The sequence below is a fragment of the Eptesicus fuscus genome, chromosome 9, assembly GCF_027574615.1.
Source record: "Eptesicus fuscus isolate TK198812 chromosome 9, DD_ASM_mEF_20220401, whole genome shotgun sequence".
In the NCBI taxonomy this organism is placed as follows: domain Eukaryota; kingdom Metazoa; phylum Chordata; class Mammalia; order Chiroptera; family Vespertilionidae; genus Eptesicus; species Eptesicus fuscus.
The window spans coordinates 24,687,278-24,714,951 of record NC_072481.1 but is presented as its reverse complement, the minus strand read 5'-3'; positions in this window follow the sequence as shown (position 1 = coordinate 24,714,951).

The following is a 27,674-nucleotide window of genomic DNA, read 5'->3' as shown; positions in this document are numbered from 1 at the left end:
ATGAGGGCCTCCTACCCACGTGGCCTGGAAGGGGACAGCATTGCAACCACACATTGCTAAACATAAAAGTTAAAAAATAATTAAAACCCTTGACCTGGAGTCATAGGCATGTGTGAGTTCAGCTCCTGGCTCTAAGACCCAGGAGCTGTGTGACCTGAGAGAGAGCACTTCACTCTCTAAGCCTCAGCTTCCTCCTCTGTAAAAGAAGAACTTCTACCTCCTAGGGTTGTTGGAAGAGTCAAATACAATTAGGGAGTGCTGGTAATTTAATGTGCAGCTCTCCAAATGAAGAAGAAGAAGAAGAAGAAGAAGAAGAAGAAGAAGAAGAAGAAGAAGAAGAAGAAGAAGAGAAGAAGGAGGAGGAGGAGGAGGAGGAGGAGGAGGAGGAGGAGGAGGAGGAGGAGGAGGAGGAGGAGGAGGAGGAGGAGGAGGAGAGCAGGAACAAGAACAAGCCCTGGCCAGTTTGGCTCCATTGGTTGAGCATCATCCCATGCACCAAAATGTTGCTGGCTCAATTCTTAGTCAGAGCATATGCCCGGGTTGCTGGTTTAGTCCCAGGGAACAGGGTGAGTACAGGAGGCAACTGATAAATATGTCTCTCTCAAATCGATAAAAAAGAATATATTAAAAAAGAAGAAAAACAAGAACAAGAAGCCACTGCCTAGATTTGTAGTGTTTGCTGATTTCTGTGGTGTAAATACTCCTACCATGGCTGATGTCAAGCTACTACTGTGACATCCCTGAACATGGATATGGAAGATGTGGGGTAACACACATTGTATAGTACTTCATTCAGACAACAGACATAAACAGCCTCTGGAGTAATCTCTAGAGTCGAGTTGATAATAAAATAATTAGAAATAGAATAATTGCTTTTTAGTGTTTATTGCCTTTGTTTTAAATGTAATTTATTAATTATAAGTTTATATAATTTAATATTTAATGATGGCTGTGTTTAACGATTGGTTCACCAAATTCCTGCAATGGAGCAAGTACCTTTCATGAGCCAGCCTAGCATACACCCCCCCTAATGATAGTGGCTGTACTGGTGCTAAGTTAAGGGGTGGAGTTGGGATTCACACCCAAGTCTGGCTGACTCCAGCTTCCTGCCCACAGTGCAAGGTGGGGATCTGGCTGCCTAGAATTGCTGGTCAGCCCTGGGCCCTGTTAGGGAAAAGAGGGGGAGATGCTGATCTGTAGGCACCACAATGAGGAAACTTGGCATGGCCTCCTTCCCGCCACTGCCCAAGGTTTGGGTTCAGCTTAATTAGCAATCATCTTCCCTGCCTCTGTTCACCGAAGTCAGTAGCAGCTTTTGGTAATAAAACTCTAATAAATCCTGTTTCTAGGACCCAGAACTTGTTGGTCTTCCAACAAGTCCCTCCCTTCACCCGGCTCAACATCCCAGGGCCTTGATGTTGTCATCTATCAAAATGAGCGAGTTGGACCAGCTTACCCTGACAATCCCTTCCAGATCTGAAGTCCTCAGACCTGACTTCATAGGTAAGTGGTGCTTGAGGCTCTGACAGCTTCAGAGCTCCAGGGTGACAGGATCACGGCAGGAGCCTGAAGACCTGCTGGAGGGGCTGGACGGGAGGCAGAGACCAGATAGAAGCAACAATGCTGGTGTCCTTAAGAATTCCCCGTGAGGCAGCTGGAAGGATGACATGGCACCACCTTTGTGCACAGTGGAGCAGTGCCTGTCCAGGAGAGCACACTCTGGGAGGGAGTCCACTCGTGTGTTTGGTCCTGCTCCCTGCTCTGGTATTCACTTCTGTAACAGTCACTTCTCTGAAGTGCACCTCTCTCTCCTCTTTATGAAGTGAGGAGGTTGAACTACATGGCATCTGACTTCTGTTTCCTCTGGGGATAAAGACCCACTGCATGCCCAGCCAGCGTGACTCGGTGGTTGAGCATCAACCTATGAACCTGAAAGTCACAGTTCGATTCCCAGTCAGGGCACATGCCCACGTTGTGGGCTCAATCCCTGGTGTGGGGTGTGCAGGAGGCAGCCGATCAATGATTCTCTCTCATCATTGATGTTTCTACCTCTCTCGCCCTCTCCATTCCTCTCTGAAATCAATAAAAATAAAAAATTTTAAAATACCCAACTGCAGGAAGATGGAGGAGAGAGGAAAGGTGTGGCCCATATGACTACTCACCTAGACAGGGCTAACAGGAGTGGAGGAGGGCCCAGTGGCTCAGTATTCTCAGCCTCAATGTTGCAAAGAGAGCAAGAGGAATGTGTGTGTGTCTGTGTGTGTGCGCGCACGGTATTGGCAATACCTCCAGTATATGAATAGTGCCCAAGCCCTGGGGTAGTCCTGGAACCTGGGCACAACGGTGAGTGCTGCCTAGGATGCTAGAGAGAAGCTGGGCTGATCTGTGCATTGTTGCCATGGGACCCAGGAGAACTGCAAGCTGGGAAATGACTGCTGGGTGCAGCTCCATCTCGAAGGAGCTAACATCACACTTTTGGCAGAATATTAGGTGGGAGTCTCAGTACACAATGAGCTATTGTTCTTTGAGGCTTAACATGAAATCTGTTTCCAAGGTTTTATGAATCATTTTGCTGCTGATCTTAAAAAAAAATAATAATATACAAGCCTCAGTGGAGGAAGCCTTCAGCTTATTTTCTCGGAGAGAGGACATGAACTTGGGGAGAATTCTTTCCCGTGTCTTGCCTGCACAGACACTTGATCTTGCACACGACTGTCAGAAAAGCCTCTTTGAAGGCTGTGATGCTGCCTGTGGCACAGGCCACCTTGGCATTGAACCTCAGCCTGCGAAGGAAAGCCTGGATCCTGAGAAGGAAACAGGAACGTACCCAGACTCGGGGACTGCCAAGGAAAATTAATGACAAGTCGCTCAGGCTAAGGCTGAGCAGGTGCTGGGTGACCTGGGCAGTCCGCACCTAGGCCTAAGCCCTCAGGAAGTCCAGCTCAGCAGGAGCAGCCCCTGCAAGGAGAGAGGTTTAGGCCTCCCACGGGGATGAACATTTGCCTTTAAGTAAGAAAGTTCTTCTGTGTTTGCCAGGAATTCACTTCCCAGAATGCAACGCAATTGATGGCCAAGCAGAGTTCCCTGTTTTATTCTTTAGTCATCTGCCTTCTTGCTCACTTGTCTTCTGTCTGCCTGCTGCCCTACTGGCTGAAGTTTCTTCTTGAAAACCAGACTACAGACGATCGTAAAGGAACAGCCTTGGACTCTGGTTACCAAAGGCTCACTCTTTGGCTGTGCCATGTAAGGTGTCCTGGCTCCCAAGTAGAACCGACTTGCTGAATCCACTGCCAAGAGACGAATCCACGCCAGATAGCGATCCGTGAGGGGTGGGTTGGGTTGCTCATTCGCAGGTGGGTCTCTGGGTTTTGTTTTTCCAAATGGAAAACGAGGGATTGTCTAGAGCTCATTGGGCTCTGCCTCTGTGTGGACCCTGTTTCCAACTACCCAGCAATGGCTGCATTCCTTCACCTGGTCTGATTCTTGACCTTGACATGCCCCAGTTTTGCTTCCCTCTCCCCTTCTGGACTCAGCTCCACCTTGGTTTCTCCCCTCTCCCTGCAGCCCCGACTCTAAACACCCCCCAGCCCCAGCCTACGCTCTCCTCGCCTCCTGGGCCTCAGTCCCTGCCTCCTCCAACTGCCTGACTCCTCCTTGCAGATGGTTCCAGTGCTGGTTATTATTTAAGCGAGCTGCTTCTGGCTCACATGTTAATTAAAACCCGCTGTCCAAAATCTCTTGGTACAATTTGCAGCGTAATCTGTAGCCTCTAGTGCATCATTGTATCTCTATTAAAAGGGATTCTCTGTAATGATGCGGGGATTTAATTAGTTTCTTTGCCAATGTTGTAAAACACAGTGATAAACGAGCCAACAGGTCCGCGGATCATTATTCTCCTCAAGATGAGCTTATTAGCTGATTATGAATCATTAACAAAGTCTACACGGGATTTTCTTATCTAATTCAACACAATTTTTAACATTCAGTGCTCAACATCCATTTCTCTCCACCAGCAACATTGGGTGGTGATTGCAATCTGTATGTATGGCTTCCTGTTCTCCGCTTGGGTTTTCCCCTTCTTGAGTATTTAATTTTAGATCTATTGGGGGGGGGGGGGGGGGAAGAACTCCATACATGATCTCCAATATTTATATATATATTATGGGCTCCAATATTTATATGTATATTGAAGACGATACTTTGACTAATTCAGGATCCTGTTTTATGGAGGGAAACAGCCATGTGGACTGGGATTGTGTGTGTTTGCATGTGCACACTTGTGTATGTGTGCCTGTCTGTCATAGAGGAGCACCTGGGGCTGCATGAGTTCCTATGTGCCTGGAAGTGTGTGCTCTATGTAGTCATGTGTGTGTGTGTCCACAGGCCTGTGGGTGGTGCTTACTTGTTCAATATGCATCTTGTGTATCTGTGTGTGTGTGTTGTGTGCGCACAAGTACATGCACATAGAAGGGAGGTTCAGGAGAGATAAAATTCTGGACAGGCTTTCAGATTGACGTTATTCAACCACTCCATGAGATGTCGGTATCCTCCAAAAGTTTCAATGGGCCTCTTGTATCTTCCCGGCTTGGGGTCATTCTCCTTTCAGTCACCCCACATATGGGTCCCCTATGGGGGGGGGGGGGGGCAGGCACAGTGCTTGGCACTATTGGCCCTTACAACAACTCTGTGAGGTAGGGGTTCTCTCTCTGCTGTACAGATAAGGGACCCAGTGTTCAGAGAGGTTCAATGACTTGCCCAAGGTCATAACTAGCAAGTGATGGAGTCAGGATCGAATGTAGTCTGCTTCATTCCAAAGCCTTTTCTGCAACACTAGGCTGCCTCCCGGGTGTTGGCTTCCTCTTAGCAGAGAGCCCTGTGGTTCCCCAGGGACCGACGTGGGCACCACCTGTCCCCTCTGCAGCATCACCTCCAGGCTCACCCCTTGGTCATAACCTTCTAACAGGCTGTCTTTGGGAAGAACAGCTACTGCCTCCAGGACAAGGCACCCCAGGGAGTGCCTCTGTGGATGTGGTCTCACAAGCACGTGGTATCATTTGATCCTTCAGCAACTCTGACCATGACTACTGTTGCAAGCAAGTATGACAACCAATGTGGAATAAATGTGAGGAGAGGAAGACTGGGCATTATCATCTCAAAGTTGTAATGACCAAGAGACTCTATGTGGAAGACAATATTCATGTGAGCTCAACTGTCACTGTTGAAGTGGCTTGAAGGCCAGCAAGCTCAGTCCTCAACTACATGGGCCAGAGGGAGATAAGGAAAGTTAAATTTGAGTATGACAGTTGTTATGGGGAGAGTTGTGCCCCCAACAATTTATATGTTGAAGTCCTACCCACAGTACTTCAAAATGTGACTATATTTAGAAATATAGTCTTTAAAGGGGTAAGTAAGTTAAAATGAGGTCTTTAGGGTGGGCCTGAATCCAATAGGATTGATGTCCTTATAAGAAGAGGAGCCGAAACCGGTTTGGCTCAGTGGATAGAGCGTCGGCCCGCAGACTCAAGGGTCCCAGGTTCGATTCCGGTCAAGGGCATGTACCTTGGTTGCGGGCACATCCCCAGTAGGGGGTGTGCAAGAGGCAGCTGGTGGATGTTTCTCTCTCATCGATGTTTCTAACTCTCTATCCCTCTCTTTTCCTCTCTGTAAAAAATCAATAAAATATATTTTAAAAAAAAAAAAAAGAAGAGGAAATATGGCCACAGACAGGCACTGAGAGAAAACATGAAGACACAGGGAGAAGATGGCCATCAAAGCTGAGGAGAGAGGTCTCAGAAGAAACGAACCCTTTCAACAGTTTGATCTTGAACTTCTAACCTCCAGAATTGTGATAAAATTAATTCCTGTTGTGTAAGCCTCTCAGCCTGTGATGCTTTTTCTCATGGCAGCCCTGGTAAATTGATACAGGAAGAAAATCCTTACAGAGGATAACACTTCATCCGTCTGTCAATGCAGTGTCCACAATGGACAAGTGCATATGAACAGATGCATACGTGAGGCCAGTGCCCAAACCCAAGCAGGTCCAATGTGACCATGTTGGTGAAGCAGTAGACAGCTAGGTCACAGGAAATGCCCTAAGTGAGGTATAGTGACTCCAAGTGATTCATCCATTCAGAGAAGGAACCTAGCAGGCGAGGGTGCTGGAAAGAACTTTGCAGGATTGAGGGCCAGCCAAGCCAGTGGAGCATTAGGGTAGTCCTATCCCAAAAGGGACGTGAAGTTCTGGACAAGGACACAGAGGTGTAATCTTGGTCATGCCAACAGAACCAGTATGGTGGCAGGTAGGAAAAGGCTTTTCAGAGCTTTCCACAAGCCCATGAGAGCAAAACAGGTGCTTCACAAAGGTTTGTTGAGTGACTGAGCATCAGTTAGCTACCATTTAGGTATCAGTTAGCTCTGCTGTGTAATAAAGTATCCCAAAACATAATAGCTTAAAGCAACAGCCATGTATTATTACTTCTAAATAACACATGGGTCAAAAAAGAAAAATCAAGAGAAATTTGTTAAACATTCTGAACTAAATAAAAATACAACTCATCAATATTTGTGGAATACAGTGGAAGCAGTGCTTAGAGGGAAAGTTATAGTATTAAATGCACATATTAGAAAAAAAGAAAAGATTTAAAAATCAACAACCTAAGCTTCCACCTTAAAAAATTAGAAAAATAAGGGCAATTTAAGCCTAAAGCAAACATAAAAAATAATAATTAGAGCATAAATTGGCGAAATTTAAAACAGAGAAAACCAACAAAATCAAAGTTGGTTCTTTGAAAAAAAAATCAATAAAATTGATAAATCTCTGAAGCCATATTAGAAAAGAAGAAGTAAATTGTCTCTGTTTGTAGATACCATTGTCTTGTATATAAAAACCCTTAAAGACTCCACCAAAGAAAACTGTTAAAGGTAAAAGAAGAATTCAGTAAAGTTTCAGGATACAAAATTAGCATACAAAAATCAGTTGTCTTTCTATATACTAACAACAAACTATCTGAAAAGGAAATTAAGAAAACATTTCCATTAATAGCATCAAAATGAATGAAATACTTAGAAATAAATTTAACTAGGAGGTGAAAGATCTGTACACTGAAAACTGTAAAATACTGAATAAAGAAATTGAAGAAAACAAATAGAATGATAACCATGTCTGTTCATTAAAATATTATTGTTAAAATGTTTATTGTACCCAAAGCTATCTACAGATTTAATGCAATCCTTGTGAAAATTCCAATGGCATTTTTCACAGAAACAGGAAAAAAACTAAAATTTATATGGAACCACAAAAGACCCTGAATAGCTAAAGCAATCTTATGTAAGAACTAGAGGCCCAGTGCACAAATTCATGCACTAGTGGAGTCCCTCAGCCTGGCCTGCGGGATTGGGTCGAAACCAGCTCTCCAATATCCCCTGAGGGGTTCCAGATTGCAAGAGGGCACAGGCCAGGCTGAGGGACCCCACCCGTGCACAATTGGGGCCAGGAGGGAGGTGGGAGGTTGGCCAGCCGGGGAGGGACCGCAGGAGGGCTCCAGGCGTGTCTGGCCAGTCTCGCTCAGTCCTGATTGGCCGGACCCCAGCAGCAAGCTAATCTTCCAGTCAAAGCGTCTGTCCCCTGGTGGTCAGTGCACATCATAGCAAGTGGTTAAGCAGCCTTAGCATATCATTAGCATATTACACTTTGATTGGTTGAACAGATGACTGGACAACCGGACACTTAGCATATTAGGCTTTTATTATATAGGATAAAACTGGAGACATCACACTTCCGGACTTCGAATTATATTACAAAGCTATAGTAACTCAAACAGTATGGTACTCGCATAAAAACAGACACATAGACCAATGGAAGAGAATAGAGAACTCAGAAAATAAACCCATGCATATATGGCCAACTAATTTTCAGCAAAGATACCAAGAATACACAGTGGAGAAAGGACAGTCTCTTCAATTAGTAGTGTTGAGAAAACTGGATATCCACATGCAAATGAATTAAATTGAATTCTTATCTTACACCATACACAAAGATGAATTAAAAAATTGATTAAAGACTTAAAGTTAAGACCTGAAACTGTAAAATTCGTAGAAGACACACATGAAGGAGCTCCCTAACATTGGTCTTGGTAATGATGTTTTGGATTGGACACCAATAGAATATTATTTAGCCTTAAAAAAAGGAAATCCTGCCATTTGTGACAACATAGATGAACTTGAAGGACAGTATGCTAAGGGAAATAGCCAGACACAGCAAGACAAATATTTCATGAGCTTAATTATATGTGGAATCTAAAATAAAGTCGAACTCGTAGTAATAGAGTATAGGAGTGGGGAGTGGGGGAAAGGGGAAGATGTTGATCAAAGAGTACAAACTTTCAGATATAAGATAAACAGGTTCTGGAGACCTACTATACAGCATGGTGACTGTAGTTAATAATAATGTACTGTATGTGTGAAATTTGCTAAAAGAATTGATCAAAGTGTTATCAATGCACACACACAAAAGGAACTATGTAAGGTGATGGTTATGTTAATTAGCTTGACTGTGGTAATCATTTCATAATCTATGCATATATCAAAACATCACATTGTACATCTTAAATATATACAATTCTGATTTGTCAATCATACCTCAAAGCTGGAGAAATACCTTTAAAAATTTAAAAACTAGTGTTTTTTTAGTGAAAAGTTGAAATTTAAATGGCTTATAACTATACAATCTATGTTCAGTTATGATTAAGAAATATAAGTTAAAATAATGAAAACAAAATAAAAAAGGATAAAACTCTAACAAGGCTAAACAAGAAAAGGAGAGGACACAAATTACCAATATTAGAAATGAAAGAAAAGTCATCACTACTGATCCCATGGGCATCAAAAGAATAATAAAAGAATATTATGAACAACTCTATGCTCACAAATTTGATAACTTACATGAGATGAATAAATTCTTTGAAAAACATGAACTACCAAAGCTCACAAATGATAATCTGAATAAGCCTTTATCTGTTAAAGAAATTAAACCAATATTTAATGTCTTTCAAAATAAGGAACACACCAGACTCAGATGGTTTTATTACTAAATTCTACCAAGCATTAATAAAAAAAATAATATTAATTCTCTATAATTCCTCAAAAAATAGAAGCTGAAGGAACACTTCCCAACTCATTCTATGAGACCAGCATTGTCCTAATACTGAAATTGAATAAAGACATTACAAGAACAATTTTTTATGACAATAAAACTAAATTAGAAAGCAACCATAAAAGTTAATTCAAAACAAAACAAACATGTTGAAAACTTTTAAATTCATTCTTAAATAACTCATTATGAAAGAGGACAAAACAATAAAAATTACAAAATATTTAGCATGGGGCTGTCTTTAAAGGCTGCATGTTAATACTATGTAGCTAGAAGAGAACTTAGAAGAGAATTTGAATTGTAAATGCACTGGTTAAAATTTTTTAAAAGATAAAAAATAAATGACTGCAGTTCAACTTAAGAATAAATAAAATGATCATAAACAGAAACAAGATACAAAAAAGGAAATATTAAAATTAAGAGTAGAAATTAGTCAAATGAAAAGAAAACAATAGAAAAGATCTGCGAAAACAAAAGCTACTTCTCTTCTTTTAAGAAAAACTAATAAAATAGGCTGCCAACAAGACCAATGGAACAAGGGAACAAAGAGAAAAGGCATAAATTTCTAAAATTGGGACTAAAGAGACTTTAAAATCACAATGTAATACAACGAACTTTATGTTTCTAAATTTGAAAACCTAAAGAAATTTTATACTTCTAGAAAATAAGAATTACCAAAATTAGCTCAAGAAGAAATAGGAACCCTGGCCAGGTAGCTCAGTTGGTTAGAGCATTATCCCCATATGCCAAGGTTGCACCAAGGTTGTGGGTTCAATCCCGGGTCAGGGCACATATAAGAATCAATCAATGCATAAATAATTGGAACAACAAATTGATATCTCTCTCTCTCTCTCTCTCTCTCTCTCTCTCTCTCCCCACCTCCCTCCCTCCCCCTCTCCCTCTTTCTCTCTAAAACCAATAAATTAATATCTTAAAACAAGAACAAATAGGAACCTGAATGATTCAAGCCCTTAAAATATAATGGTAAACAAAAGTAAACTCTTCTCAATAAAAAGATCTAGCCTTAAATGGAAATTTGATATGTAGCAGAGATGATGTCACAAATCAATTGAGAAAGAATGAATTCTTCGATAAATGCCACTGAGACAATTGCTCATCCTTATTGGAAAAAGTAAAGCTAGATGCCTACATTTTCATCGTATATCAAAATCATTTCCAGGTAGATTAAAAACGTTAAGTAGAGAAAGCAAGACTTTAAAAAAACATTTAGGAAAAAAATAGAAAAATGTCTTCAGGGTAGAGAAAAGATTTCTTAAACAAGACACTGTAAGAAGATAAATACTGATAAATTTGACTGCATCTTAATTAAAAACTTTGTTCAACAATAGCTATCATAAGCAAAGTGCAAGGCAAGCCACAACAGCCACTTTGGAAAGGAGTTTGGCACTCTCTAATGAAGCTGCAGACACGCATACCTGATGATTGAGCAATTCCTCTCCAAGGGATGGCCCCTGGAGAAACTCGAGTACATGGGTATTGGGAGATATGTACAAGAATGTTCACGGTGATATTGTTTGAAATAGTAAAAAAGTGGAGGAAAAACACAAATCAACAGTAGGATGGATAAATAAATTGTGGACTGTTCATTTGAAAAAAATACCATCAGCTATGAAAATGAGGAACCAAAACTACACATCACAAAAATTAATTTTACAAACATATGTTGAATCAAAGAAACAAGACATAAAAGAAAAGCTACAAAATGATTTCACTTATTTAAAGCTCAAAAGCAGGAAAAAATGAACCTATAGTGTTTAGGGACGCCTACGTAGGTGGCTAAATAATATCAAAAACAAGAATGTATAAATAAAAACCAAGACCATGGTTACTTCCAGGAGAGAATAAATATTATTAGGAAGGGACACATGGGGGATTTCTGGAGCTGGCAACTCTACTTCTTAAATTGGAAGGTAAATTCCATGAGTATTTGCTTCGTAATTATACTGAACATTTATGTCTTAAACTCAAACCACAGACTAGGAGAATATTTTTGTAATGCATATGACCAACAAATGATTAGCATTCAGAATATATATATTCTCAATATACATATATTCAGAATATATGTATAGCATTCCAAATATATATGTATATTTCTTCAAGTCAGTAAGAAAGAGGGGGGCAAAGATGTGAACAGCAATGTGGTAAAAATATACATAACCATATATATACATTGTATAAGAATGTCAGTCATATTAGTAAATTGGTAAGATTCAAATTAAAACAATCATGAAATACAATTTTATAGCCATCAGAGCAGCAAACATTTAAACACCTGACAACACCAGGTATTGGTAAAGATGTGAAAAACAGATCCCTACTTCTACTCCTGGGAGAGTGCTTTGGGGGCAGATCATATCCTATGGCCCAACAAGGCATTTGTGCCCTGGGCAGAGGCGTCTTTATAAGAATACTAGAGGCCCGGTGCACAAAACTCGTGCATGGGGGGGGGTGTCCCTCAGCCCAGCATGCACCCTCTCCAATCTGGGACTCCTCTCACAATCCAGGACTGCTAGCTCTCAACTGCTTGCCTGCCTGCCTTCCTGATTGCCCCTAACTGCTTCTGCTTGCCAACCTGATCACCCCCTAACCACTCCCCTGCCAGTCTGATCGATGCCTAACTGCTCCCCTGCTGGCCCAATTGCCCCTAATTGCCCTCCCCTGCCAACCTGGTCACCCCTAACTATCCTCCCCTGTAGGCCTGGTCGCCCCCAAGTGCCCTCCCCTGCTGGCTTGGTCACCCCAACTGCTCTCCCCTACAGGCCTGGTCCCTCACAACTTCCCTCCCTTGCTGGTCTGATTGCCCACAACTGCCATCCCCTCCCGGCCATCTTGTGATGGCCATCTTGTGTCCACAGGGGGCGGTCATCTTTTACCACATGGGGGTGGCCATCTTGTGTGTTGGAGTGATGGTCAATTTGCATATTACCTCTTTATTAGATAGGATTTATCCATGCTATTGTTTACATAGCTAAAAATTAGAAGCAACTTTAGTGTTCCTAAGTAAAAGAAGGAATAAATTGTAGTAACACGATGCTGCCTGTAATGCATGCAATGTCAGATAGCAACCAGAATGATCTAAACTGGAGCCTCAAGTATCAAAATGGAAGTGCAAGGTGTAGAATATGCACAGTAAGATACCATCTCTATAAACTTTGAAAACATGCAGAACAATACCCCATATTGTTTATGATACATACATATGTAGCCACCACATGAAAATATGCATGAGAATGAGAAACACTGAATTTGGGTGGGGAGGGGGGTATTTGCCTCCAGGGAGGGAGGGAAAGCATATGGAGCTTCAGTGATAGCTGAAATACGTATTTAAAAGGAACCAAAGCAAAAAGCAAATCTATCATTGTACTTCACCAGATTAACAAATTAAAGTAGAAAAGCCATGTGATCATCTCAATAGCTTCGGGGAAAGCATTTGATAAAATTCAGCAACACTAATTCATGATTTAAAAAAACAAAAACAAACTTAAGAAGCTAGAAAGAAAACCTTAACCTGATAAGAGCTATCCACCAAAAATCAATAGCAAATATACATAAAGGTAAAATGTTGGAAGTGTTTCTTTTAAAGTCAAGAGCAGAAAAAGATGTCTAGAAGTATAAGTAAGTATAATATGGGGGGAGGGGCAGGGAAACAGAAAGTAAATGTAAGGAACTTGGAGATGACTCTTCGCACTCATCAGATTGGCAAAAGTCAACTGGCTGAGAGGAGGAATCAGGAGCTCTTTCACTTTCAATGAGGCTATAAACAGACACACCCCTTGAAAGAGTAAATGGTTCACATCTGGTAAGGTTGAAAATGTGCACAGAATATGACCCAGCAAGTCCACCTTTAGATATTTTTATAACAAAAAAATAATAATAATAATAATTAGAAAGTAACCTAAATGTCCATGAATGGAGAATAAGTAAATCAAGTGCAGTTCATTCACACAATACACTACTACACAGCTGTTGAAATAGAGGAACTAAAATTTCATGCATCCCCATGATTAAGTCTCAAAAACATAACATTCAATGAAAAACATCAGTTGTAAAAGGACACAGTCAATATGGTATAATTGATGAACACAAAAGCGATACTACATATTGCTTACTGGTTACATATATATGCATTAAATGTGTAAAAACTGGTATGGAATGATTAAAAAAACATTAAGTTAATGGCCACCTCTGGGGAGGACAGAAAAGGTGGGGACTTTAGCTATACCTGTCATTTTTCTTCCTTAGAAAAAGAAGAGTGGGTTATAATAAATACAACAAAATATTAACCTTTCAAATCTGGGTGGTGAGATATGAGTGTCTCTTACATTATTTTTACCTTCATTTGTGCATGTTTCAAATATTTTATTGTTAAAAATGATTAGTTTTTTAAAAGATGAAAGATTGAAAAAGCTATGGTATATTTACACAATAGAGTACTACTACTCAGCCATCAAAAAGAAGGAAATCTTACCTTTTGCAATAGCATGGATGGATCTAGATTCTAGAGGGTATTATGCTAAGTGAAATAAGCCAGACAGAGAAAGACAAATACAATATGATTTCACTTGTATGTGGGATCTAATGAACAAAATAAACAAACAAAGTAGAAACAGACTCACAGATACAGAGAAAAGACTGAGAGCTGTCAGGGGGTAGGGGGTGGGAGGGGTTTGGGGGACTGGGTGAAAAAAGGTGAAGAGATTAAGAAAAAAAAAAAAAAACACAGCAAAACTCATGGATACAAGACAACAGTATGGTGATTGCCAGAGGGAAGGAGCAAATGGAAGAGGGTAAAGGGGGATAAATGGTGAAGGAGACTAGACTTTGGATGATGAACACACAGTGCAATGTGAGGATGATGTATTGCAGAATTGTACACTAAAATCTATGTAATTTTAGTGGCAATGTAATCCCAATAATTCAATAAAATAAATAAGTAAATAAAAAGAAAGATACTCTCAACTTGTTAATAATTCACATATGCCCCCATTGTATAAATACCTGAGTGCATTGTAGAAAAAGAAATGTCAATTCTCAATGCAAAGGGGAGAGAGAGAGAGAGAGAGAGAGAGAGAGAGAGAGAGAGAGAGAGAGAGAGAGAGAGAGAGAAGAAAAATAATTTGGGAATCAAAAAGGTAATTAAAAGTTTCTTTAACCTAAAAAATAAAAATAAACCAGTTTTATTTGAAAAAGATAAAAGATCACAGCACAATGGAATCTCAGAATTTAAAGAAAACTCAGAACTCAATTATTCTAGCTGCACCATTTCCCAAGAGTCCTCCAGTCTTGGATTACATGCCTCTGATGATGGGAAGCTCACTACCTTAGGGCAGCTCATTTCAGGTCTGGACAGGTTTCTTCTGAAAACAGTCATCTTCATATTGAGCCAAAACCCTGCCTCCTTTTAGTGCCCATAATGCCAGCATCAGAGTTGTAGCTTTGCCCTCACATGTTCAACTGGGAGTCGAGATCCTTGGACCCTGGCCTTAGTTCTGTCGTGACTTTCTGGGTAATACCTTCCTCCAATGTCTTGTTACCATCTCTCTATCTATCCATTATGTGGTTTGAATGGCCACTCCAGGCTCTGAAATCCAAGAATTCCATAAGATAAACGTATTGCCAAAACTGTGGCTCAACAGAACCTGTTGTATAAACATAATTACTTTACTTAATTAAGTTCAACTCTTTAAAAAGCGTGCATATTTCTTTTAAAATGGCTCAACCCGCTGTCTTAAAACTTGCCTGGCAAGCCTGCTCCATTCAGCAAAACTTGGAATTCAGTGGACAAACAAAGAGAAGGCCGGGCCAGAGCAGCAGAGTGGAGCAGCTCAAGACAGTATCTCCCACGGAGAGCCATGTGCATCCCAGGGCCCAGGGGGGTTCCGTGCAGAGGACCCTCAGTGCAGAGGGAGAGCTGGGAAAGAAAGGCCTTCACTTCAACCTGCCCCTCCCCATCACTGGAAGCCCTTCATGACATTCAAGACCCAAACAAGTGCCACTGCCTCTCTGAGGCTGGCCCTTCTCGTGCAAGAGGATAAGCGTCTCTCTCCACGGGCCTTTCCTTATATTTCTGATATCGCACTGAACATTTTTGTTTAACAAACTCACATTTTGCTTTCTAGATGCCAGGCACACTTCTACGCAATTTACATCGGCTGACTTATTGAGGTAGGCACTATTAGGAATCTCCATTTTACAGATGAGGAAACAAAGGCTCAGAGAGGTTGCCACACTTATCTGAGCTCACAGTTTTTAGCGGAACTGTGGTTTGCATCCGGACAGTCTGGTACCTGGTCTCTGCTTTTTTCTCCTACGGGACTAGGTTGGAGTCTTTCTGAACACTTGTGTTGGAGTTGTTTATATACAAGTCTTATCGCCTCCACGAGTTCATCTGTTTTGTAACCTGCTTCTTCTCACTTAACACTTTATCATGTACATCTTTCCATCGCCATTAAATATTATTCCACAACAACATTTTTAATGACTGCTTAGTAACCCACTGTGATATGTTAACCAGCCCGATTGTCAGACATTGACGTTCCCTTTGCTTTTCCACTACCATCAACAATGTTTTGGTAAATACACTTATAATTAAATCTCTGCGTACATCCTCGGCTGTTTCTTTAGGATCTGTTCCAGAAGGAACTGCTGGATCAAAGCACATGCGAACTTTTAAGACTTCTGATACTTATTGCCAAATTACCCCTGGAAAGAGTCCCCACAGTGAATGGGAGAACCTGTTTCCTGGGGTCTTGGCCAACCCGGCAATAGTCACAATAAGAAAACTGGAAGTCTGCTTTGGGGGTGGGGTGGAGAGTTGCATATCATTGTTTTAACTTGCTTTTTTGTTTATAAGTAAAGTGAAAAATTTGTATGTCCTTATTGATTCTTTTTATTTCTTCTGTGACTATCCTTTGCCTATTATTCAAATCAGCATGCTTGTTTCCCTATTGGTTTGCAAGAAAAGAGAGACACAGTGAAAAAAAAATACTTAGAAGATAAAATCCCACATTATATCCCCTTCCTATGGGCAGAGACAGGAGTTAATCCTATATAATAAAAAGGTACTATGCAAATTGACCCTCGCACCCTCACAAGATGGCTGCCTACGACCAGGCCAGCAGGGGGTTTAGTGAGGAATGACCAAACAACTGAACAGCAGGCTGCACAGGGCGACCAGGCCAGTGGGGGCGAGGGGGCGTGGGGGCGACCAGGCTGGCAGGGGGGCAGTTAGGGGTGACCAGACCAGCACTCAGAGGCAGTGAGAGGTGATCAGGCCAGTGAGGGGGGCAGTTAGAGGCGACCAGGCAGGCAGGCAGGTGAGTGATTAGGAGCCAACAGTCCAGGATTGTGAGAGGGGTCCCACGAGGGGTCCCAGATTGGAGAGGATGCAGGCTGGGCTGAGGGGACCCCGCCCCCCTGTGCACAAATTTTGTGCACCAGGCCTCTAGTCCTATACAATAAAAGGCTAATATGCAAATAGACTGAATGGCAGAATAACTGAACAACTGGTTGCTATGATGTGCACTGACCATCAGGAGGTGCAAGTGAACATGGCCAGCATTGGCAGCAGGCGGCAGAGCACAGAACAGGGCAGGCATTGGCCGTAGTGGGATGGTGAAGCAGGTGAGAGGGGGCACCAGACCAAGGCAGGGCACCAGTCGCTGTCATCAGGGTGAGCCTCTGGTGGTTACTGAAAATTCTTTGCTGCCGTGTGCTGCAGTCACGCCCGGCACTTGCACCTACTGCCAGCGCTGGCCCCACTCACACCTGCTGCCAGTGGCAGAGCCACCACTTGCACCCACTGCCGGCACCTGGTGCCGGTCCTGATCACTCAGTGCCATCAGTGCATGCAAGTGGCTGCTGGCCCCAATTTCCCCTGAGGGCTTCTCCACCTCCCCCTGCTCCTGAGGGGTGATCAGGGACAGCAGCCAGCTCTTGCACTCACTGCTGGCTCCGGCACCAATCTCTCCGTGCTGTCAGCGGGTGCGAGTGGGGCCAGTGCTGTCAGTGCGTGGGAGTGGTGACGGAGGGAGTGGGACTGCAGGCAGACAGGGGACCAGGGAGTGTGAAGGATGGGCCGAGACCCACCCCTGTGCCCACCGCAGCCTCGTGGCCCACAGTTCCTGTCAAGGTGCATGAATTCATGCACTGGGCCCCTAGTAAGCATATAACATGCCTTTGCAGACTTTAAGCAGAAGCTTTAACAAAAATAAACTCTCACAAATCTCCTGACCCTGTCAGCTTCCAGGGTCCGAGTGGTGAGGACACCTTAGGCAGGCCCCCTACCATGTCCAGGGTATTTTCTGCCACTTGACGTGGTGGGTGTGCACCCAAAGGCAGGCATCCACTATCCAGGTTCAACTCTCAGCTCTACTGCCCACGATCACAGGACCAAAATCAAGGTGGTTAACCTCTCTCTGCCTCCATTTCTCTACCTATAAAATGGGAAAAATAGTGATAATTCTTTATTGTGCTACTAGAGGCCCGGTGCACAAAATTTGTGCATGGGGGTGTGTCCCTCAGCCCAGCCTGCACCCTCTCCAATCTGGGACCCCTCAGGGGATGTCCAACTGCCCACTGGGATTGGGCCTAAATGGGCAGTCGGACATCCCTCTCACAATCCAGGACTGCTGGCTCCCAGCTGCTCGCCTGCCTGCCTTCCTGATTGCCCCTAACCACTTCTGCCTGCCAGCCTGATCACCCCCTAACCACTCCCCTGCTAGCCTGATTGATGTCTAACTGCTCCCCTGCCAGCCTGTTTGCCCCTAACTGCCCTCCCCTGCAGGCCAGGTCACCCCTAACTGCCCTCCCCTGCAGGCCAGGTCCCCCCAACTGCTCTCCCCTGCAGGCCTTTGTCCTCCCCCAACTGCCTTTCCCTGCAGGCCCAGTCACCCCCAACTTCCCTCCTCTGCCAGCCTGGTCACCCCTAACTGCCCTCCCCTGCAGGCTTGATCGCCCACAACTGCCCTCCCTTGCAGGCCTGGTCCCTCTCTACTTCCCTCCCTTACTGGCCATCTTGTGGTGGCCATCTTGTGTCCACATGAGGGCAGGATCTTTGACCACATGGGGGCAACCATCTTGTGTGTTGGAGTGATGGTCAATCTGTATATTACTCTTTTATTAGATAGGATAGAGGCCTGGTGCATGGGTGGGGGCCAGCTTGTTTGCCCTGAAGGGTGTCCTGGATCAGGGTGGGGGTTCCCTTGGGGCATGGGGCGGCCTGGGCAAGGGGCCTGTGGTGGTTTTCAGGCCGGCCATGCCCCCCAGCAACCCAAGCAGAGACCCTGGTATCTGGGCTTTATTTATCTTCTATAATTGAAACTTTGTAGCCTGGAACAGAGCCAAGCCTCCTGCTCGCTCAGTGGCTGCCGCCATTTCTGTTGGAATTTATTTATCTTTTATAATTGAAACTTTGTACCCTTGAGTGGAGGCCTGGGCCCACCAGGGTGTGTGGAAAGCTTGGCTTCCTCCATAGCCAGGGAAACCCAAGCCTCCCTCCTGCTCACTCTGTGGCCACAGCCATCTTGGTTGGGGTTAATTTGCATACTCACTCTGATTGGCTGGTGGGAGTGGCTGGTGGGCGTGGTTGGTGGGTATAGCAAAGTGATGGCCAATTAGCATATTACTCTTTTATTGGATAGTATGGTGAAGATCAAATAAGCTCACCTAAAAAAAGCTCACACTCCCCAGAATGTAGTAAACACTGGGTAAATATTAGCTGTTATTATTATTGTTGTTTTGTTCAGGGTGTTCTCTGGATGTAGCTACCCTACTCCTGCTCTTTTGTAATTCATGTTGAAGGAGGATTTTCTTTGGGTATGTTACACATTTTTCCTCTGCAGAAAAAAGCAATCATTTGAACCTTTTCATTTATTCATTCAGCATATTTGAGTCCTACTATGTGGCAGGACTCATGCTGGGTATTGGGAACAAAAATACAATCCCTATCTCAAAGCAGCCCCAGATTAGACAAAGAAAACAATATGTACACAAATAGGTAATAGTAGGTAGCCTGGGAGAAGGGCCATGTGTCAGATGCCTCTATGCACCACTTTAAAATATCTTGGCACCCCTGTCACTCCAGCCAAATAAATTAAACACACACGAGCTCATTCTGCACAGGCTTTGACCAGCTTTGTGCAGATGCAACCTGACAGAGCCAGGTCTGAGGCTGCAATGCATGCCTCTCACTTCCTGTGCTGGCCTTCTGGGAACTCACAGAGAGAAGTATCAGAGGGAACCGGCTCAGGACACACATGTGCAACCTAGAAGGGTGGTGGTTAGTACCTGTGGGGCCACCTTTCATTCCCCCAGGCAGACAACCCTCAGATTCATTTCTTAGGACCTTGAATGATGGCCAAGCCCATCCTTGTATTAGCTTTCCCTCCTTCCTCATTTTACTCTCTTGAGTCCCCACACATGCCCCCTGGTACCACTTTCCAAGTAAGTTAAACACACACAAGCCTGTTCTTAGGGCTCAGCTTTCAGAGACCCCCCAGGCTGAGAGGTCCTAAGAGAGACACAGCTAAGAGGCTGTGGGGTTTCAAATGACAATCTAGTTAGGCTTCCTGGAAAAAGTGGCATTTGAGTGAAGGTTGGCCATGCATTAATGGGAGGAAAAGCATGAGCGAAGTCTTGCATGCTGAACTGCCCAAGGAGGGGCTTAGATTCTCCCAAATATTGTGCGAGCAAAGGAGACTCTTGAAAGATAAGATGGGAAAGAGAAGCAGAAGTTATTTCTTGAAGGGCCTTGAATGTTAGGTAAGGAGTGTGGACTTCCCTTGAAGGCAACAGGTGGTGAAGAGGTCAGTTCTAGGTTTTAGAATGTGGTTGTGGTGTGGGAAATGATGAACAGGTAAAAGTGAGTGTTGGCCAAATCTGACTGCAGAGAGGAGACCAGTCCAGAGGCTCTTGGGCAGTTCTGTTGAGAGATGGGAAGGACTGAACCATGGTTAGGCCGTGGAGATGGAAAGGAGACAAATGGGAAAGCTAGAGGCGGAATCCACAGGACTTAATGGGAAGAGGGTTGAGGGAAAGAGTAACGCTTGCCCTCTCTACTGTGCTATGTCAAAGCCATTATTTGCCTCGTTAAATTAAGCTGCCCTATGTTGACTAATGCCATTTCTATCCATGAGCAAAGAATCTTTATGTTGCTCCAAGGCTCAGTCCATTCAATCTAACTAATTGATGCTTTTCATGGTGATGTGAACTGATTCCCAAACGCCTCTCCACAGCCATACTGTAGGTTCCTGGAAGTACTGGGTCTGGGTGGCTGCACAGACAATGGTGTGAGGCTGTGTGGCCAGGAAACTCCACTTTTAACAAATGCTTGTTGAGGCAAAGCAGTAGATTAGTCAACTACTACTAGCTGCTATAATGAGCATCCCCAAAGTATCAGTGGTTTAAAGCAACAAGTTCATTTCACACTCACACAAAACCCAATGCTGATGTTTCCTTTGGCCATCCTGGGGAGCTCAGGAATTCAGGGTGCTTCCCTCTAGTGTGTCCTGAGAGTCCTTCCTAGATCCTTTGCACTTAGTTGAAGAACGAGGAAAGAGAGTGGGTCTGAAGAATTTAGTGTCCCCTACCTACCCGCTCTGATCCTGATGGGAGGCATATCACTTCCACTCACATTCCACAGCAAAAGGTAGTCATGTGGATGGTGAGTTGAGAAGAGCAGTTTCTGCCTGAGCAACGTTGGAAGGGGAGCATGAGTCTCGGGTGTTTGGCAGTGAACATGACACCACTGCTGCCCTCAAAGAGCTTACATCCTGGTGGGGAACATGGACGGGAGATTATGAAAACGAATGTCCTAGAGAAAGTACCGTTCAGGTGGGTGTGCCCAGGGGCATGGGCTCAGGGAAAGCTTCCTGGGAGAGGGGGCATCTGCTGAGACCTACAGGGGGTGTGGAATTAACCAGGGAGAGGCGGCAGAAAGTGCTCCAAGCAGAGGTGGCAGAACGTGCAAAGGAGGAAAAAAACAAAGCATGCTGTATTCTAGGAACTGAAAGAACTTCAGTGGAGACTATAGGGAGAGGGAAGCAAGAGATGATGTTGGAGAGGTAGTCAGGGGCCAGACTATCCATTCTCTCTGCCAACAAATATGCACTAAATGTCTGGTCTATGCCGGACATCGATCCAGGCAATGGGGATAAGGAGTGGATCAAAGAGACAAGTCCCAACATCACGAAGGGCCTTGGAGCCAGAAGAAAGAGGCTGGACTTGAGCCGAAGGGGACATGAGCCCCTGAAAGGATTCAGATTTGGGTGCCTCCTATCAAGGCATTTAGGACAGGGGTGGGGTGGGCCTGCGCCCGGCCACCCACTGCTTCCCTCAAAAGCACTTCAGGGCCACAGTCTGGAATTGGCAGCTGTGTGTGGATCCAATTTCCGGCACTCGGGCAGGTGCCCTTTGCTGCAGATGGACTGTTTACTCTGCCATTTGTGGAAATCACTTCTGATCTTTTGCTTATTGTGTCAAAGATAAACACCGACCACCTGGCTGATCTCCCGGGAGCAGGACGCTTGTGCCACAGGGGTTTGGGAGCCATCGCTTCCCACTTGAAACAACCTGTTATTTCCTCTCTTGAAAGAGGCTCATAAAATGATAGATGAATCTCCAGTAACTATAGTACCTTCCTAATGGTTAGAGAAACTGGAGCCATACAGCAGGAGTGCAGTCTAGAAGAAAAATAGGAGAGTTAGAAAGACAAGCTTTAAAATATAATGGTGTTGTAATGGGCAGAATGAAACACACAGACGCTATTAGGATTCTGCCCGATGCATCTGGAGTACCACATTAGCTGGAGAGCGGCCCCTCTGCCAAGGGCCTCTTCTTTGCCCAGGGTGGATGCTGTAAGAGCCTTTGTTGAATGACTGGACAATGACAATGACTGTTGAGTGACAAAATCCACAAATACTGTCTACTGTACAAATGGTAGATGAGTTCCTAAACAGAATGTTGGGGCCTCTGAAGGCACTGGAGAAATGTATGCTGATTAGGCAGATGATTTTAAATGCTCCATCCACAGGGAACTCCAAAACCATAGGCATAATACCATGCTTCAGGCCCGGTGTCGAATGCTCCACAAGGAATAGTCCATTGAGCTTCAAAGCCACATGGCTACTGGGTGGTAGGTGTGGTCATTACAATGGGTAAGCATGAAGGTTAAAGACACGGAACCCCAAAACATGTGTGTATGCAAATTAATGGTCCAAGAAAGACAAAGAGGACCAGCATTGCATCCCTTGACTGCCACACACTTCATGTCCCATGATGATGACTGGAAGGTGTCCCTTCGAATTCCATTTGCACTGCACTTCCCAAAAAGATGGCCACACAATGTTCCACCTTTCACATGCTCTTCTCCAGCGTGGCCTTGTCACCGCCCCATCAAACGGTGGGTGAAGACTCATCCCGCCCCCCTTGATTCCGGGTGGCCTTATGACTGCTTCCAGCCACAAAGCACAAGGAAAGCGAGGCTGTACGACGCCCAAGGCTGGGCCCTAAACGGTGATACAGCTCCACCTTTCTCACTGGGACATTCGCTCTCAGAGCCCTGAGTCACCAAATAAGAAACCCAACTGCCTAGATGCTGCCAGGCTGGAGGGAGCCAAGCCACCTGGAAAAGGGCACAGGTAGGCATCCCAGAGCCGATCCCAGCCCACATGCTAGACTTGTAAGCAAATGCGCCTGCAGAGGATTCTGGGCCCCAGCCTTTGCGTGGCCCTTGCTGAGGTCCCGGATGTCATGGAGCAGAGACAAGCCCTCCCTGCAGTGTCCTCTCCAAATTCCTGACCCACAGAATCCATGAGCACAAAAAGTCTTAAACTGTCCTACGCTGCTAAGTTTGGTGATGCTGTTATACCACGTTATAGGCTGAGTTGTGTCCCCCCAAAAGTCCTGTGTCGAAGGCCTAACCCCCAGTTCTTCAGAATGTGGTTGATGATGATTGGATCTTCAAAAAGGTGATGAAGATAAAATGAGGTCATATGGGTAGGCCCTAATCCAATATGACTGCTGTCCTTACAAGGAGAGGAGAATAGGACACAGACACACACAGAGGGAAGACCGTGTTGAGGACATGGGGAGAAGCCGGCCATCGACAAGCCAAGGAGAGAGGCCTCAGAAGAACCAGCCCTGCCGACACCTTGACCTCAGGTTGCAGCCTCCAGGCTGTGAGACAGTGGACTTCTGTCTGTGGTACTCGGTTATGGCAGCAGCCCTAGCAAACGAATGCACACCGACACAGCAACCAGAACATCCGTTCACATGGCAATCCCTACTGCCAGCCAGGCCCCGGGCTGGGTTCTGGGGGTGCTGCCCTGACTTCCAGGGGTTCTCAGTGGTAAGAGGAAAGAGATAAATAAGTAATGAACGAGCAAAAGGTGAGGGGATGCCAGAAAGCCAGGATGTTGTCTGGTTGCCAAGAGGAGGGGGTGACTAACCAGTTGGAAGGGGCCGGGAAACTCCAGGAAGGGCTGACGTTTGGGGGACCTTAAAGGGACAGTGGGAGTTCACCCAGCAGAGAAGGGGAAAGGGAGTCCCTGGCAGGGGGCCAGGCTGAGCAAAAGCAGTCCTGTGGGTGGGTCTGGAGATAAGGGGAAGGGAAGAAAGAAACTCCATGTGGTTCCTGGGCAGAGTCCCCGGAGAGGCCATGGAAGGAGGCCTGGATCGTTTACAAGGGGCCTCGAACACCTGGCTTAGGCGTTTGCTGGGTCCCCCAACCTGAGAGAAAGCTGACAGAGCTGTGTAGGAAATCTTGGGTTTGAAATCCGTGAAGGCGGGTGATCAGCCCCATCAGCAGCCTTGTAAGAACCGTGTGCCCGGGGCTCCAAACTGCCTGGAGGGCTGCCCAGCTGGTCAGCGCTGGCAGGGAGCGGGGGTGGGCAGTGGGCAGGCTCAGAGCCCACATGAATATACATGCTGGGGCCCGGGAAGCCCGGCTGCCCGTGGCTTCCCGCGGAGCAGCGTTTACCCAGCTTTATCTTGACAAGGTGATGTCCTTCAGCAGAGGACATTATATGGCTCTTAGTTCAGCAGTTCTGTCAAGTCCGAGGCAGGCGTTTGATTTCCGCTTCATGCATATGCTTAGGCTCCGGGAAAAGGCGGCCAGGAGAGGGGCAGTGAGGCCAGGGAGGGAGGTCAGCCCCGGAGGACGACGCCGGCTCTCCCCGGGCTGCGTCCCTTGCTGACTTACAGCTGACTTTGGCCATGGCCGTGGGCTGCATTTTAACAGCCCAACATCACACAGCGATGGGCCCAGGGCTGGCCAGGGGGGCTCCTTGCGGCTCTGCCCCCCCCAACCCCGGGCCGCTGGGTAACTGAAGGGAAGTCTCTCTCCCCGGCTGGGTCACAGGCCCCTCCTCTGACACGGAAGGAACTGCATCAGTGGTCAGCAAACTTTTTTTCCTAAGCAGTCGACACTGATTTCAAACAAAATTTAAAGAGTCAAACTGCTCTGACTAAGGATGGGCAGAGCCACTCTCCCCCCACCCCCACCCCCACCCCCCTACACACACACACACACACACACACACACACACACACACACACACCCGGTTTCTGAGGCGCCTACACACAGAGCGCAGACAGAGAGCCTGCATTGGGTGCTTTCTGCCCGCTCTAGGCCAACCTTTAGGGACGTGAGGCCCTCTCCTTGATTTCAAAACATCCCGCTGACCCCACACAAATGGGTAATTGTACTTTTAGCCCCGCTGATCAAGAACATAAATGTTTAATTAAAAAAAAACAAAAAACCACATACACACACTCTGGGTTTTTTCTATCAATTCAAGTAAATTTGTATTTTGTTGATTACAACACCTATATCAATATTGAAATAGCCATTCGTGAAAGTTTAAGATCTATTCAGTCCACAGCAGCGTCTCCGACGTGTGCTTCTCGGAACCTTAGTCTTTCTAGGAGAGTGGTTCTGAAAGCTCAGTGGACACTACAGCCCCAGGCACGCTACAATCCCTGCCTCGCTTGGTCAGACAGCAGACTCCTGGGACCCACCTGGGGAGCTCCTGCTGCAGGATCTGAGTGAGGGTCTGGGTGGGGACCTACGTCTGCATTTTTAAAAAACCCTCAAGCGGTTCTGGGATGCAGGTAGTTTGGGGACCCACACTTTGAGAAACTCCAAGCTAGATGCTCTGTTAAAAAGGGAAAAGAGAGAAAAGAAAAAGAAAGGAAAGGAAAGGAGCATTCTTTGGTTAAATAAGCTTAGGAAACTGCATACTGCCTCCCCCCGCCCGGCCCCCGCCCTCTTGGAACTTCATAGTAGCATCATAAAGGCTCTGAAGAGTCCTGAATTTCCTAAATTTATTTGCCCACAGAAGCCCTTTTTTTCTAAGTAACACCATTTAATGTTGGAGTATGTTTTGAGACGTGTTAGCTTATCAACAAGAATTGGTGATATACATGTCCATTTGGGGTCCATTGCAATAACAGCTTGACCTATTCAATGCATGTTAATTCTCTTTCTCCTCTTTGTTAGCTTTTTATGGCTCCAAACCAGGACAGCTCATGGGGAAGGGAGAGGGCCACTGACAAGCATGCCTCCTTCCTTCCTTTCTCCAGCAAAGAGTAAGACCTTCTTGCTGAGGACCAGGGCCCCCCTTGGACATATATGGCACCCACGGGTCCTTCCTGATCCCTCGTCAGATTATACCCCATGAGACAGCCACATTAAAGAACCTCTTTCTGGTTTCGCAGGGACTGGCAGTATGTCATAGTGATGGAGCATGAAGACTTTGGAGTCTAATGGATTTGGGTTCAAATGCACTTAATGCCACCTGTGTGACAGTGGGCAAGGCACCACACTTCCCCGCGCTTTCATCTCCTTGTCTGTAAAATAGAGATAATAGCTAGCTTAGAGTTTTGCTGCGAAGATCCCATGAGAGGACAGAGGCAAAGCATTCAGCACAGAGCAGGGAGCACAGTGAGTACTCGGTAACAAGGGTGATATGATTATTATTTACAGCATCAACAACAGTATGAGCACACAGATGTGGGCAGATGAAAACGGGCTCTGGTGGAGGTGAACCGAACCAGCTGGAGACGCCGGCTCAATGGCTAAGGAGACCCAATTATACGTCTGTGTTTTCTGCTTAGGCTGCTCCTTCTCAGACTTGGCTGCCCATTAGAATCACCTGCAGCGCAGGCCCTCTACATCCGGATCGCTGGCGTGGAACCAAGCACGAGGGATTTGTTAAATCTTCGGCCCTAACTTTCCTTCTGCGTTCAAGGCCTATGCATCTGTCTGTTTCACATCTCTTCTTGGATATCTCGACATCCGCAACATTTCCAAGGCTATCTGGTCTTCACTCCACATCTGGACTTCTTCCAGTGTTCCTGCTCCCAATGAATGAACGGCGCCAGCCGGCCAGTTTCCAAAGCCAGAGTCGTAGAAGTCCTCCTTGACCCCTCCTTCCAGTGCCAGCTCCCGTTGAGGGTTGAATAACTCAGCATCTCTCCATCCTCACCACTATCTATCATCCAGTCCAAAACGCTAGCATCTCTCAGCTGGACCACGGCCATAGACTCCTGACGGGTTTACACTTATCCATTTGGGTCCCCCTGCAACCCATTCTCCTAGAGTCTAGGACCTAGACTCAGCCAGGATGACCTCTAAACATCGAATCATGCTGCACACGTGTGTGTGCGCACACACACACACACACACACACGCGCGCACACACACGCACACACTCCCATTGCTTGTAGGAGGACTAGACTCCTTGTTTCCATAACCCTCTTTGCTCCCTTTGCTCCCACCTACTGGCTATGCCCAGCACCTCTCCCCGCCCCCTGAGTATTTGTAGATGCTGTTCCCTCTGCTTGAAGCACTTCTCACCCATCTTTCCCTGGATAGCTCCTACTCAGCCTTCAGAAATCAGCTCAAGCTGCCACCCTGACCCCCATGACCACCTCAAATCCTCTTCCTCCGGTCTCCTCCGAGCGCCCTTCATTGCACCTGGCAGAGCTGCGGAGTTCATTTGTCTTCTGTTTGATTGATCTCCACATCCCGCACCAGCCTGCAAGCTCCTTGAAGGCAAGAACTGTTTGCCTTGTTTGCCGTTGTTTTCAGGACACAGTAGGCCCTGAATAAATGTTTGAGTCTCGTTCAAGCAAGTCCATGACAAACCTCTTTCCAGAGGATTTTCCCATCTGTATTCTTCCTGGTGGGCTTTCGTGAGGATTCCCAAAGATTGTGGAGTCATAGGTATGAGTTTTAATGAACTCCAATAGGCATTTAATGTAGATTTAATAAGACAGTTATTGTATGTTAATTAAATGTCAACTGATTGCTAAAAGGTTTTCGCAATTATTGAAGTTTACTAATTATCTAATAGATAAATCAGTTTCCCATGTAAATAACTAGCGTCTACATAAGCAATAAATATGCCATTAGATTCTGCATATTAACATATTGAAATGAGAGGTTCGCCCCTCTGGGAATTCTGGAAATTGGTGTCCAATCTGGGGAGGGTCGGTACCA